Source organism: Diceros bicornis, chromosome 16, assembly GCF_020826845.1.
Source record: "Diceros bicornis minor isolate mBicDic1 chromosome 16, mDicBic1.mat.cur, whole genome shotgun sequence".
NCBI classification, from domain to species: domain Eukaryota; kingdom Metazoa; phylum Chordata; class Mammalia; order Perissodactyla; family Rhinocerotidae; genus Diceros; species Diceros bicornis.
This window is the reverse complement of record NC_080755.1, coordinates 34,745,021-34,759,243: the sequence shown is the minus strand read 5'-3', so window position 1 is coordinate 34,759,243 and position 14,223 is coordinate 34,745,021. Positions and strand designations below refer to the sequence as shown.

The 14,223-nt window shown below is 37.2% G+C and overlaps 1 long non-coding RNA gene across 3 annotated transcripts in view; it reads left to right on the top strand.

The window, feature by feature from the left end:
- Nucleotides 1-5,993: 5,993 nt before the first annotated feature.
- LOC131415385 (uncharacterized) overlaps nt 5,994-14,223 on the top strand; it is a 382,856-nt gene continuing 374,626 nt past the window's right edge. For all 3 annotated transcript variants that reach the window (XR_009222442.1, XR_009222443.1, XR_009222441.1), the window contains exon 1: nt 5,994-6,203. This is a non-coding gene — a long non-coding RNA (uncharacterized LOC131415385). The remainder of the gene's footprint in view (nt 6,204-14,223) is intronic.

Genomic DNA, 14,223 nt, shown 5'->3' with positions numbered 1-14,223 from the left:
TATTGGTTTATAACATTGTAAAAATTTCAGGTGTACATCATTGTACTTCTATTTCTGCATGGACTACATCATGTTCACCACCAAAATACTAATTACAACCCATCACCACACACATGTACCAAATTATCCCTTTCACCCTCCTCCCTTCCCCCTTCCCCTCTGGTAACCACTAATCCAATCTCTGTCCCTATGTGTTTGTTTATTGTTGTTATTATCTACTACTTAATGAAGGAAATCATACGGTATTTGACCTTCTCCCTCTGACTTATTTCACTTTGCATTATACCCTCAATGTCCATCCATGTTGTCACAAATGCCTGGATTTCATCGTTTCTTATGGCTGAGTAGTATTCCATTGTGTATATATACCACATCTTCTTTATCCATTCGTCCCTTGATGGGCACTTAGGTTGCTTCCAAGTCTTGGCTATTGTGAATAATGCTGCAATGAACACAGGGGTGCATGTACCTTTGCAAATTGGTGTTTTCAAGTTCTTTGGATAAATACCCAACAGTGGAATAGCTGGATCATATGGTAGTTCTATCCTTGATTTTTTGAGGAATCTCCATACTGTTTTCCATAGTGGCTGCACCAGTTTACACTCCCACCAGCAGTGTATGAGAGTTCCCTTTTCTCCACATCCTCTCCAACACATATTGTTTCCTGTCTTGTTAATTATAGCCATTCTGACGGGCGTGACGTGATATCTCATTGTAGTTTTGATTTGCATTTCCCTGATAGTTAGTGATTTTGAACATCTTTTCATGTGTCTGTTGGCCATCTGTATATCTTCTTTGGAGAAATGTCTGTTCAGGTCTTTTGCCCATTTTTTAATTGGGTTGGTAGTTTTTTTGTTGTTGAGATGCATGAGTTCTTTATATATTTTGGAGATTAAGCCCTTAGCAGAAGTATGGTTTGCAAATATCTTCTCCCAATTGTTAGGTTGTCTTTTCGTTTTGTTGATGGTTTCCTTTGCTGTGCAGAAGCTTTTTAGTTTGATGTAGTCCCATTTGTTTATTTTTTCTATTGTTTCTCTTGCCCGGTCAGACGTGGTGTTTGAGAAGATGTTGCTAAGACCGATGTGGAAGAGCATACTGCCTATGTTTTCTTCGAGAAGTTTCATGGTTTCGGGTCTTACATTCAAGTCTTTAATCCATTTGGAGTTAATTTTTGTGCATGGTGTAAGGTAAGGGTCTACTTTCATTTTTTTGCATGTGGCTATCCAGTTTTCCCAGCCCCATTTGTTGAAGAGACTTTCTTTTCCCCATTATATGTTCTTGGCTCCTTTGTCAAAGATTAGCTGTCCATAGATGTGTGGGTTTATTTCTGGGCTCTCGATTCTATTCCATTGATCTGTGTGTCTGTTTTTGTGCCAGTACCATGCTGTTTTGGTTACTATAGCTTTGTAGTATATTTTGAAATCAGGGAGTGTGATACCTCCAGCTTTGTTCTTTTTTCTCAGGATTCCTTTAGCTATTCAGGGTCTTTTGTTGTTCCATATAAATTTTAGGATTCTTTGTTCTATTTCTGTGAAAAATGTTGTTGGAACTTTCATAGGGATTGCATTGAATCTATAGTCGGCTTTAGGAAGTATGGACATCTTAACTATGTTAATTCTTCCAATCCAAGAGCACGGAATATCTTTCCATTTCTTTGTGTCTTCTTCAATTTCTTTCAGAAATGTTTTATAGTTTTCGGTGTACAGATCTTTCACCTCTTTGGTTAAGTTTATTCCTAGGTATTTTATTCTTTTTGTTGCACTTGTAAATGGGATGCTATTCTTAATTTCTCTTTCTGCTACTTCGTTGTTAGTGTACAGAAATGCAACTGATTTTTGTATGTTGATTTTGTATCCTGCAACTTTACCATATTCGTTTATTACTTCTAAAAGTTTTCTGGTGGATTCTTTAGGGTTTTCTATATATAAAATCATGTCATCTGCAAATAGTGACAGTTTCACTTCTTTCTTTCCAATTTGGATCCCTTTTATTTCTTTCTCTTGCCTGATTGCTCTGGCTAGGACTTCCAATACTGTGTTAAATAGGAGTGGTGACAGTGGGCATCCTTGTCTGGTTCCTGTTCTTAGAGGGATAGCTTTCAGTTTTTCACCATTGAGGATGATATTAGCTGTGGGTTTCTCAAATATGGTCTTTATTATGTTGAGGTATTTTCCTTCTATACCCATTTTATTCAGAGTTTTTATCATAAATGGATGCTGTATCTTGTCAAATGCTTTCTCTGCATCTATTGAGATGATCATGTGATTTTTGTTCTTCATTTTATTAATGTGGTGTATTACGTTGATTGATTTACGAATGTTAAACCATCCCTGCATACCTGGAATAAATCCCACTTGATCATGGTGTATAATCTTTTTAATGTATTGTTGTATGCGATTTGCTAGTATTTTGTTGAGGATTTTCGCATCGATGTTCATCAGTGATATTGGCCTGTAATTTTCTTTTTTTTTGTTGTCCTTGTCTGGTTTTGGTATCAGGGTAATGTCAGCTTCGTAGAATGAGTTAGGGAGCTTCCCACCCTCCTCAATTTTTTGGAAGAGTTTGAGAAGGATAGGTATTAAGTCTTCTTTGAACGTTTGGTAGAATTCACCAGGGAAGCCGTCTGGTCCTGGACTTTTATTTTGGGGGAGGTTTTTGATTACTGTTTCGATCTCCTTACTGGTGATTGGTTTATTCAAATTCTCTACTTCTTCTTGATCCAGTTTTGGAAGGTTGTATGATTCTAAGAATTTATCCATTTCTTCCAGATTGTCGAATTGGTTGGCATATAGCTTTTCATAGTATTCTCTTATAATCTTTTGTATTTCTGAGGTGTCTGTTGTAACCTCTCCTCTTTCATTTCTGATTTTACTTATTTGTGCCTTCTCTCTTTTTTTCTTGGTGAGTCTAGCTAAAGGTTTGTCTATTTTGTTGATCTTTTCAAAGAACCAGCTCTTGGTTTTATTAATATTTTCTATTGTTTTTTTGGTCTCTATTTCATTTATTTCTGCTCTGATTTTTATTATTTCCCTTCTTCTACTGATTTTGGGCTTGGTTTCTTCTTCTTTTTCCAGTTCCTTTAGGTGCATTGTTAGATTGTTTATTTGAGATTTTTCTTGTTTGTTGAGATAGGCCTGTATGGCTATAAACTTCCCTCTTAGAACCGCTTTTGCTGTATCCCATAAATTCTGGCATGTCGTATTTTCATTTTCATTTGTCTCCAGGTATTTTTTGATTTCTTCTTTGATTTCTTCCTTAACCCAGTTGTTGTTCAGTAGCATTTTGTTTAATGTCCATGTATTTGTGGCTTTTCTGATTTTCTTCCTATAGTTGATTTCTAGTTTCATACCGTTGTGGTCAGAAAAGATGGTTGGTATTATTTCAATCTTCTTAAATTTATGGAGACTTGTTTTGTGGCCTAATATGTGATCAATCCTGGAGAATGTCCCATGTGCATTTGAAAAGAACGTGCATTCTTCGGTTTTTGGATGGAATGCTCTGTATATATCTACTAGGTCCATCTGTTCTAGTGTGTCCTTTAAGGCCAATGTTTCCTTATTGATCTTCTGTTTGGATGATCTATCCGTTGGTGTAAGTGGAGTGTTAAAGTCCTCTACTATTATTGTGTTACTGTCTATTTCTCTTTTTATGTCTGTTAATAATTGCTTTATATATTTAGGTGCACCTACATTGGGTGCATAGATATTTACAAGTGTTATATCCTCTTGTTAGATTGTTCCCTTGATCATTATGTAATGCCCTTTTTTGTCTCTTTTTACAGTTTTTGTTTTAAAGTCTATTTTGTCTGATATGAGTACTGCTACCCCAGCTTTCTTTTCATTGCCATTTGCGTGGAGTATCATTTTCCATCCCTTCACTTTCAGTTTGTGAGTGTCTTTAGGTCTGAAGTGTGTCTCTTGTATGCAGCATATATATGGATCTTGTTTTTTTATCCAGTCAGCCACCCTATGCCTTTTAATTGGAGCATTTAGTCCATTGACGTTTAAAGTAGCTATTGATAAGTATGTACTTACTGCCATTTTTTAACTTTTTTTTTTTTTCTCAGTGTTTTAGTAGTCCTTCTCTGTTCCTTACTTCTTCTATACAGAATTGATGGTCACTTTAGTTTGACCTCTGTCTGAAAGCTGTACTCTTTAACTCCCCTCCTCCCTCCTTTTATGTTTTTGATATCATATCTAACCTCTTTTTTGTATATTTGTATCCATTATGTTCTAATCATGGAAATAAATAATTTTTCCTATTTATGGTCTTCTCTTTTCCCCTTAAATCAGTCCCTTTAACATTTCTTGTAGCACTGGTTTCTTGGTGACAAACTCCTTTAATTTTTGCTTATCTGGGAAAATTTTGATCTCTCCTTCCATTTTGAATGATAACCTTGCTGGGTAGAGTATTCTTGGCTGTAAGTTTTTTCCTTTTAGCACTTTAAATATATCGTGCCATTCTCTTCTAGCCTGTAAGGTTTCTGCTGAGAAGTCAGCTGATAGCCTTATGGGGTTTCCTTTATATGTAACTTGACATTCTCTTGCGGCTTTTAGGATTCTCTCTTTATCTTTAATTCTGGACATTTTGATTATGATGTGTCTTGGTGTGGGCCTCTTTGGGTTTATCTTGTTTGGGGCTCTCTGTGCTTCCTGTACCTGGATGTCTGTTTCCTTCCTTAGGTTTGGGAAGTTTTCATCTATTATTTCTTGAAATAGATTCTCTGCCCCCTTGTCTCGCTCTTCTCCTTCTGGGGCACCTATAACACGGATGTTAGTGCGCTTGATGTTGTCCCAGAGGTCCCTTAGACTGTCCTCACTCTTTTTAATTCTTTTCTCTTTTACCTGTTCACCTTGGGTAATTTCTTCTAGTCTTTCTTCTAGCTCACAGATCCGTTCTTCTGTATCCTCTACTCTGCTTTTGAGTCCCTCTAATGAATTTTTCATTTCCAGTATTGTATTTGTCATTTCTGATTGGTTCTTTTTTATATCTTCCATTTCTTTGTTGACATTCTCACTGAGTTCATCTATTCTTCTCCCCAGATCAGTGAGCATCCTTAACACTCTTAGTTTGAACTCTCTGTCAGGTAGGTTGCTCATTTCTGTTTCACTTAGTTCCTTTTCTGGGGTTTTGTCCTGTTCCCTTACTTGGAATGTATTCTTTTGCCTCCTCATTTTGCCTCTTTCCCTGTGCTTGTTTCTACGTATTAGGTAGGTCAGCTACGTCTCCTGCTCTTGGATAGGTGACCTTATGTAAGTGATGCCTTAGGAGGCTTCCAGTGTGCTTCCCTCAGTTCTCAATGTTCCAGGGGTGACCCCTATGTGGGCTATGTGTGTCCTTCTATTGTGGCCTGTTAGCTCTCCCTATAGGCACCCAGGGAGGCTGAGTTATGCTCCTGGCCAGCTGTTGTAATGCTCAGCTGCTTGTAGTTGTTGTGGGTCCTTCCGTCTCTTTATCAGGTGTGGGGAGCCCCAGCACGGTTGGCTGTAAGTTCTAATACCACATTTGTGTTGCAGTATTTCTTTTAACTGAGTAGGCCCCCAGTGTGGCAGGTTGTTAGGCTCAGGGCCTTACAATTGCTGTAAGCCTCTAGCCTATTAGGTCTCTTGTCAGCTCTCTGAGGATTGCAGCTGGGTGGGGTTGGCCTCAGACACAGGAGCACCCAATTGTTTCAGGCTTTGGAAGGTGGGGCAAACCTCCTAAGTGGGTCTTTGAGAAGCACAAGTCTTCTGCAGCTGACAAGCCCTGTTGCCCACAGGTCCACACCACTGCCAACACAGTCCTGCCCCGTGTGAGCACCCCGACCTCCCCAAGCGGACCCAGTCTCTCCACGGCGGGAGCCCCACACACTCCGCCAACACCCCATACTCTCCACCGGCTCCTTGTTCACACCCTGCCCGCTCAAGTCGGCTTAGTTGCCAGGCTGCAGAGAATCCAGTCACCAATCTATGCAGGCCCACACGTTGCCTGAGGGCTTGTTGTTGGGTGGGGCCAGTCTCTAGGGTGGGCTGCCTGCCCTGGCTGAGCTGGATTAAATCGGTGCTCTAGTGGGTGGAGCAGACCCTGGGCTAGCAGGTCTCAGGGAGAACTCCAATGGCGTCTGTGTCAGCAAGCTCACACCAGGCCACAACAATGGCCGCCGCCAATGTCCCAGTCCCTGGAGAGCTCTCACCCCTCACCGAGATGCACTCAGGGCCTATTAGGTGAGTCTCTTGTCACCAAAGCACTGTACACCTTTCTTTCTGGTGATTTTAGGATGCTTTCTGGAACGGGTGAGTTTGTGCGCGGGCCCTTTAAGAGCCAGTTTTAGTTTCTTTGTGAACCGGGTTTTCTGGGGGTGCTCCCCAATGCTTTAGTAGCAGGCAAAGTCAGATGTTATGCCGCTGGTCTCGATTGTGCTGGGTCCACAATATGCCCACAGCGGGGGCGCTCCCGGCTCAGGGCCCCGCGCCTCCAGGGAGGCTGCGTACCTGTGAGCTGCTCCCGGCAGCCGTGAAGCTGGCGGCTTGTGAAGGCGGTGTTTTTCCTCTCCGGAAGGGAGTCTCTGCCTCTTCTACCCCAGTTAGGATTGTCCGTTGTTGCAGGAGTTCCTCTCACCCAGTTTTCAGTTCTGTCTCAGGGGTAATTTTTCCACGAGTAGTTGTAAATTGGCTGTGTCTGCGGGAGGAGGTGAGTTCAGAGTCTGCCTACGCCGCCATCTTGACTCCGCCCTCGACCCTAATATTTTAGGATGAAAGTATTGAAACTAATTTTCTAATATTGATACAATCAATAAACTTAAGCTATAACTACACAAATATACTCACACATAATTGAAAGAATCCATATTCATTACAAATGTCTATGTATAAATTACCATAAAGACAAGATAATAGGCTGTAAAGGAAGCCTCAATAAGTTCAAAATGTTAATATCACGATAATGTATTTTAATTGTAATCTAATAAAATGAAAAATTAATAACAAAAAATAGCTAAACAGATCCTATATGTTGAGGAAACTAAATAGCATATCATTAAATAACTCTTGGATTAAAAAAATCATAAAAGAATTAAGACATACATAGAAATAAAAGATAATGAAAGGCAACCTGTCAAAATTTGTGGAATGGATTGGAAGTTTTACTTAAATGGAAAAACATGAGGAACAAGAAAAAGTAAAAACAAAATAGTTAGGCACTCAACTCAAACATTGAAAAAAACAATAATGTTAACTTACAAAAAGAAAAATAAATAGAAAGGAAACAAGAAAGATTTAAAAGCATAAATCAACAAAATAAAGAAAAAAATAGTAGGAAAATTAGTAAAATAAAATACTGATGTTTTGAAAAGTTTAGCAAAATAGGAAGAACTCTTGTAAGGCTGAACAAGAGGTAAAAGATACAATGTAAACAAAATACAAAAATAAATGAAATAACAACATACATGTCAGATGTAAAATAACAGAGAGAACTATTATAAAACTTTGTACGCCTTTGCATTTGAAAACCTAAAAGAAATGGATACATTCATAGAAAAATATAAAATGCTCATCTTGATGAAAAAAAATCAGTAAAGAAGGATTAAAGAAACCAAAATCTTAGTCAAAATTCTCCCTTTCCCTGAATTCAGGCATGGCTGATTGCTACCAAATTTAATTAACATGTAATTTCTATCGTATATGTACAGAAATATTCTATCAGGTAATTTCCATAATAGATATATATAGAGAGAGAAATATATATATTTCTAAGAAATAGAGTAAAATTTGCCCAACTCTTTTGTGCGGCCAATATAATTTTGATCCTGCAATAAGTGGGATTAGTAGATAAAGTAGATAAAGCCAGTGCAACATAATGAAAACACAGGCCCATTTTACTCATGAAGGAAATGGAAATTATACTAAATAGAAAGAATCCAAAAGTGTATTAAAATTATATTTCATGATCAAGCTTGGTGTATAGAAAAAATACAAGGATGATCCAGTAAAGAAAATCTATCAGTATAATTTGTCTTGATAGTAGAATAAAATATTAAAAAGTCATGTGATTATCTCAATAAGTGTAGAAGAAGCTTTTGAAAAAATGCAGCATCTCCCAGTGGTAACAAGCATTCTCAGTACCCAGATCTTGACTTTGAAATATGATTCTACAATTAAAGGAATCAGAAATCCTTGGAGAAAAGGCTGATTTTAAAGCTGAAGCAGGAAAAATAGATGAACTAGGAACAGCTTGTAGGACCAGAAAGGAAGTACTAAAATAAGTAAATAAAAGGATAAGAAATGTCCAAGGGACCCAAGAGACAACCCAAAAGAGCTCCCAATGCTCAAAGCCCAGTTTAAAGCAACAACAACCACAAAAAACAAGTTTGTATATAACCCAAAGTATAAAATAAACATACATGGGGCCATGTTGATATAATCAAATGATTGAATAAATGAATGGAGAACAGACAAATTTTTCTTACAAAAGAATTCCAAATGATATATGTAGATACTGGCCCCCTCCAGTGGTAGAGCTTAATTCTCCCTGCCTCCCTTGGGTGTAGGATGGGTTTAGTGTCTTGCTTTCACAGAATAGAGTAGGAAAAGGAGTGAAGGAGAAGGGAGGGAGTTACTTTCCAATAGAGAACCCTGGCAACAGAACCTTAAGCAAGTGATCAAGGTCTGTATTACCAGCAACAGCTATGGTTATTATATACTCTCTGTACCATGTGATGAGAAGGACATTTCACCTCTGTAATATTCTTTCCTCAAAACCATAATTGCTGTCTACTCCTGAGAAAATAAATCAGACAAACCCAAATTAAGGAAAATTCTTCAAAATACCTGACCAGTACTCCTCAAAACCACCAAGATCATGAAAAACAAGGAATGACTGAAAAACTATAACCAGAGGAGACCAAGGAGATACGACAACTAAATCCATTATAGCATCCTGGATTAGATCCTGGAACAGAAAAAGGACATTACTGGAAAAACTGCTGATATTCCAAAAGAAGTTGGAGTCTAGTTAACAGTTATGCAATATTGGTTCTTAATTTTGGCAAATGTTTCATAACAATTAAGATCTTAAAATTAGAGGAATATTTGGGAACTCTCTGTACTATCTTTGCAACTTTTCTGTAAACCTAAAATTATTCCAAGCACAAATTTTATTTAAAAATAAAACAAAACAGAAATAAAACCCTTGAGCTGTGCTCATGTGATTTGTCCATTTTTCTTAATATATATTATATTTCAACTAAATGTTTACTTAAAAAATTCACATCTATTTCTGATTTAAAAAGCAACTATTTGCAAACAAGAATAGAAATGAATGGGGCCGGCCCAGTGGCACAAGCGGTTAAGTGCCAGGGCTCCGGTTCGGTGGCCCAGGGTTCACAGATTCGGATCCTGGGCACTCACCGACACACAGCTTGTCAAGCCATGCTGTGGCGGCGTCCTATATAAAGTGGAGGAAGATGGGCACAGATGTTAGCCCAAGGAAAATCTTCTTCAGCCAAAAGAGGAGGATTGGCATCAGATGTTAGCTCAGGGCTGATCTTCCTCACCAAAAAAAAAAAAGAATAGAAATGAATGCCTTAATTTGGTAAGGGTTCTATAGCACAAACTTATAGCAAAAAATGTTGAAAGACAAAAGAGTCGATGCTCTCTAAGATTAGGAACAATATACAGATGATGCTATCATCACTGTTTAACATAATATAATGATGGGGTAACCAGAAATCAGTCTACAAAAAAAGTATTTTTCATAAAAGAAGCATGAACCATCAGTGACTTACAATTTATCCTAATCAACAATATATAATAATTCCTTTGCAGAAAAATTTAATATCCCAATAAAAGATGATAAAAATTAATTCCATACTCTTGGATGAGATGATTTAACTTTTTAAGATGCTGGTTCTAACAAGTTATCTAAATATTAAAAGCAATCTCAATCAAATTTTCAATTGGATTTCTTAAGGAGCTTGATAGAGTCACTCTCAAATTTATATAAAAGAATGAAGTCAACTTTGAAAAAGTATAAATTGGGGTAGGGAGAGTGCCTATCCCAATTAGGCACTCAACTAGGTGTCAGAAATTATGACATACTACAATGATATAGCAACACAAATTAGGGTGGTATTCGCACAAAAAAAGACTAACAAACCAAGGGAATGGAGTAGAAATTTTAGAGACAGACCAGTTAGGTATGAGAACTTTGGTAACTTAAACATAATAAAATTAACACAAATCAATAGGGAAATAAAGGATGTTTCCATGCCTCACTATATGGAGATAAATTTAGATACCTAATAAAGACCATTTACAAATAGACTCTAGATGGGTTAAAGACATACACAACAGGTAAAACTTTTAAATTAATGGGAGCAAATGTACAAGAACATCTCTGTGATCTTGTTGTAGGGAAAAACTTATTAAAAATTCCCAAATCATAAACTACAAAATTTAAAAACTGGGTTTTTATTCAGTGGAAAACACCATGGACAAAGTTTACAAATGGATAAGAAATTGGGAAAGATATTTTATATTTCTAAAAATAACAGGGGACTAATATCCAGAATATAAAGGATTTCCTGAAAATAAAATAACCTCAAAAGAAAAATGGCCAGAGGTTACAACATGCAGTCTGGGAAGAGGAAATTTTAAAAGCTAGCAGCATATGAAGAAATGTTCAAACTCATTAGTAACTAACCATAGAAGCACAATCAAAATGGCCAAAGAATATCGCTTTGCACCTGTGTATAGATAATAGGTTTTTGTGTGTGTGTGTGGTTGTAGGTTTAACTGAGGATGCAGAGGTGCTGCACTGCTGCTCAGAGAGGGCCTCATGGCTGGCAGCCTGAGCTCTAAGCAGAGCTTTTGCCTTTTGCAATTAAACAGAGGAAGAACATGGCATAGCCAGAAACAACTAAATCCTGGACAGGGGACAGCTCAGCTGACTAGGCCTTCTCTCTAGGACAAGTCACTCCTGCTTCCTGGGTCTGAGAGAATTGGGAGCTTTCCCCTCTCCACCTCCCACTGCCCTTCTGAAGTCAATTCCTAAAGGGGGAGAGGAGTCTGCCAGGGATAGACCCAGCCGGTGATGAATAGACAGGGAGCTGGGACCCTAGAGCCCCTAATCACGAAGCGTCCCCCTCCCAACCATTTTGGGAACCAGTGAGACCAGGATGAGGTGATATTAGAGTGGAAGTGTACACAGGTGTAATTGTTCTGGACAGTATTCTGGCAGAAATTCATCCATTAATTAGCTGAGACATTCTATGAGCTAGCAGTTTACCTCCTAGATATATATTCCAAAGGAATTTTCACACGTTCCAATAGGGGTTATGCAAGTGGATGCTCACCACAATATTATTGTACATGGTAGTGGGAGGTTGGAGAGTATCCACAGCTGAGGAGTGACTGGGTAAAACATGATGAAGGATCACGCAGTTAGATGCAACAAACTAGATATTCACAAAGCAACATGAACCTCTGATGAGATAAGTAACAAATTGAGATCCACAGCAGAATATAATATACACTCATGCTCATATATCAGAAATAAACATTTTGCAGGAAAATTTACCACCAGAAAGGTGTACTTTAGCTATTAAAGTGATTGTCCGTGGGGAAAGGAGTGGGAGGCGGGAATGGTAATAACAGGGTAAGGTAAATTAAAAAATATATATATATCCAGGGAGGGAAAACGTCAATAAAAGGAGCAGCTTCCTTTAAGAGAACAGTGATGATTGTAGTCAATGTTTCTACATTTTATTGCAATAAATAACAATGTTAGTGTTATTTTGACTGCCATGGAACTGTGTGATGGTTAAGGATATATCAAGTTATGCATTTGCTTACTTCATCCTTAAATCCTTGAAAACCCGTGACTCACTCCAGGAGTCAAGATGCAACTCCTCATTAAGCAGTTTAAGAAAAAAAGAATTTTTAATTAGGTGGTTTGATAAAAATTCTAACTCATAATGGATTATGTAAGCTTTCTGCTCTGCAATAATTTCTACTACTGAGTGAATCTGTTGAGATTAGTTCTCTCTGATAGCCTAATAAATAAATGCATGTATCAGAGAAGAATTCTTCCTTTTATCCACTTGCTAATTCATTTACCCAAATGTGACAACTCTGCGAACAGTTTTGCAAAAGCTTGACAAGTGCTTATGTATCTCCCTTTGATACTATTTTATGAACATAACAGGTATTTCCTCATCTCTCTATTTGCAAAAGTCTAAAATTCTTAATTAGATTTGCTTTTTTGATTGGATCCTCCAGAATTATCCTTCATGTAACATTTATTACATTTTTTATGAAAGACGTATGCTTATTATAGAGAATTTAGTATACACGTGTAAGAGGTATAAATTGGACTGTCATAAACGAGAATGGGCAAAAATTTTTTCTTTGTTTTTCTGTAATTTATCTAATCCTGTCTCTCAGCAGGCAACATATTCTATTCCATTCCATCAGGGTATTCATTCCGACCCAGAAATGCTTTTCTTTTCCCCAGCAAAACTCAAATATCACCCCAATCATTGACAAGTTTAAGGTTTAGTCACTTTGCTTTAAATACTCTATCTTTTGGAATTTATCTTGACCACCTCAAATCTTAAATGTTTTCTCTTTCTCTGCTTTCCATGGTGGTGTTAGGCTGGTATCCCCAGCAGGTTCTCCAGAGGCAAGTATCCTATTCCATATCTTCCTTGTCCCAACTATATATACGCCAGGTCTTTCAGGTGATTTTTCCACATCACATGTAAATGTGTGAAACTTTGTGATTTTATAATATTGTTTAATATATAGTAGTCAAAATTTCTATTTTCCAAGCTATCTTTAACCATTTATCCTCCCACATAAATTTCATAATCATCTTATCAACTTCCAAAATAACTTTGCTTAATTTTTATTGAAATTTCATTGTACTTAATCATTTGGGAGAATTGACATCTTTACAACATTGCATTTTAAATTTATTTAGGACATATTTATACCCCTCAGTCAAGTTCAGTATTTTAAGATAACTTCTATTTGATTTCTTAAGTTTTTCTTAGTTATGATTTTTGTGTGCACTTGCAAGTGTAATTTTATTACATTTTTGAAGTGGTTATTCCTAATTCATATAAATGAAATTATTTTTATATATCTTCTGTATTTGTCCATCTTATTAAGCTTTTTCAATAGATTATTTTAGCTTTTTTGAAAGAAAATTGTATCATCTAAAACACAACTACTTTTTCCTCTCTGATTATTTTTTTTGTTAGTGTCCTTAAATCAATTCTGACTCCTAGCGACCCTGGGTACAGCAGAGCAGAAACTTGCCCTGTCTTTTTGTGCCATCTTCTCACCTTCCAGCACTATATCAGACAATGCTCTGCTGCTACTCAGAGGATTTTCATAGTCAATTTTTTTGGAAGTGGATGGCCAGGTCCTTCTTCCTAGTCTTAGTCTGGATGCTCTGCTGAAACCTGTCCATCATGGATGACCCTGCTGGTATTTGAAATAGTGGTAGCATAACTTTCAGCATCACAGCAACATACAGCCACCACAGTACAACCAACAGGTGGTGTGGTTCTCTGACGGGGAAACAAACCTGGAACTCAGAGGTGAGAGCACCAAATCTTAACCACTAGACCACCATGGCTGGCCCTCTGATTATTATACGTCAATATTTTTCTCGTTATATTGTTGTCAAATATGTTAGAATTTCCAAAAAAAAAATTTTAAATGATGCTAGTAGATAATTATTTTGATGATAAATTTTAATGTAATTGGCTCCAGAGATTTACAATTACATGGAATATTGGAGGTTAAGTCTAAGTGGTGATTCTTAATCACATTACTGAATTACCAGGGTTATCTGATTTTAATTTCTCCAAGCCTTGGGAGTCACTAGGGGTGGGGTGGGGGTGTATGGGAAGTAAATGCAGGACATGGGAATATATGTATAAGCCTGTATTTTTTTTTTATAAGAAGGGATCCTTGATCAAATCTTTGCTTCTTCCTCTTCAGAACTTTTAGCAAACAGCCAAAAGGGGATATTGGTTGATGATTAACTCTACAGTTTGCTACATAAACAGAAAGCCTTATGAAATCTACACAAACTACTCATTGGGTGTGAAAAGATAAAAACGACTATTTATCAAAAAGTAACTACTGGCCAGACATTACGGTAGACAACATAGCTGTCATCAAACATTTGACAGGTAAGTGTTAACATGCATTTTCTTTATTAATTTCTCCCTTC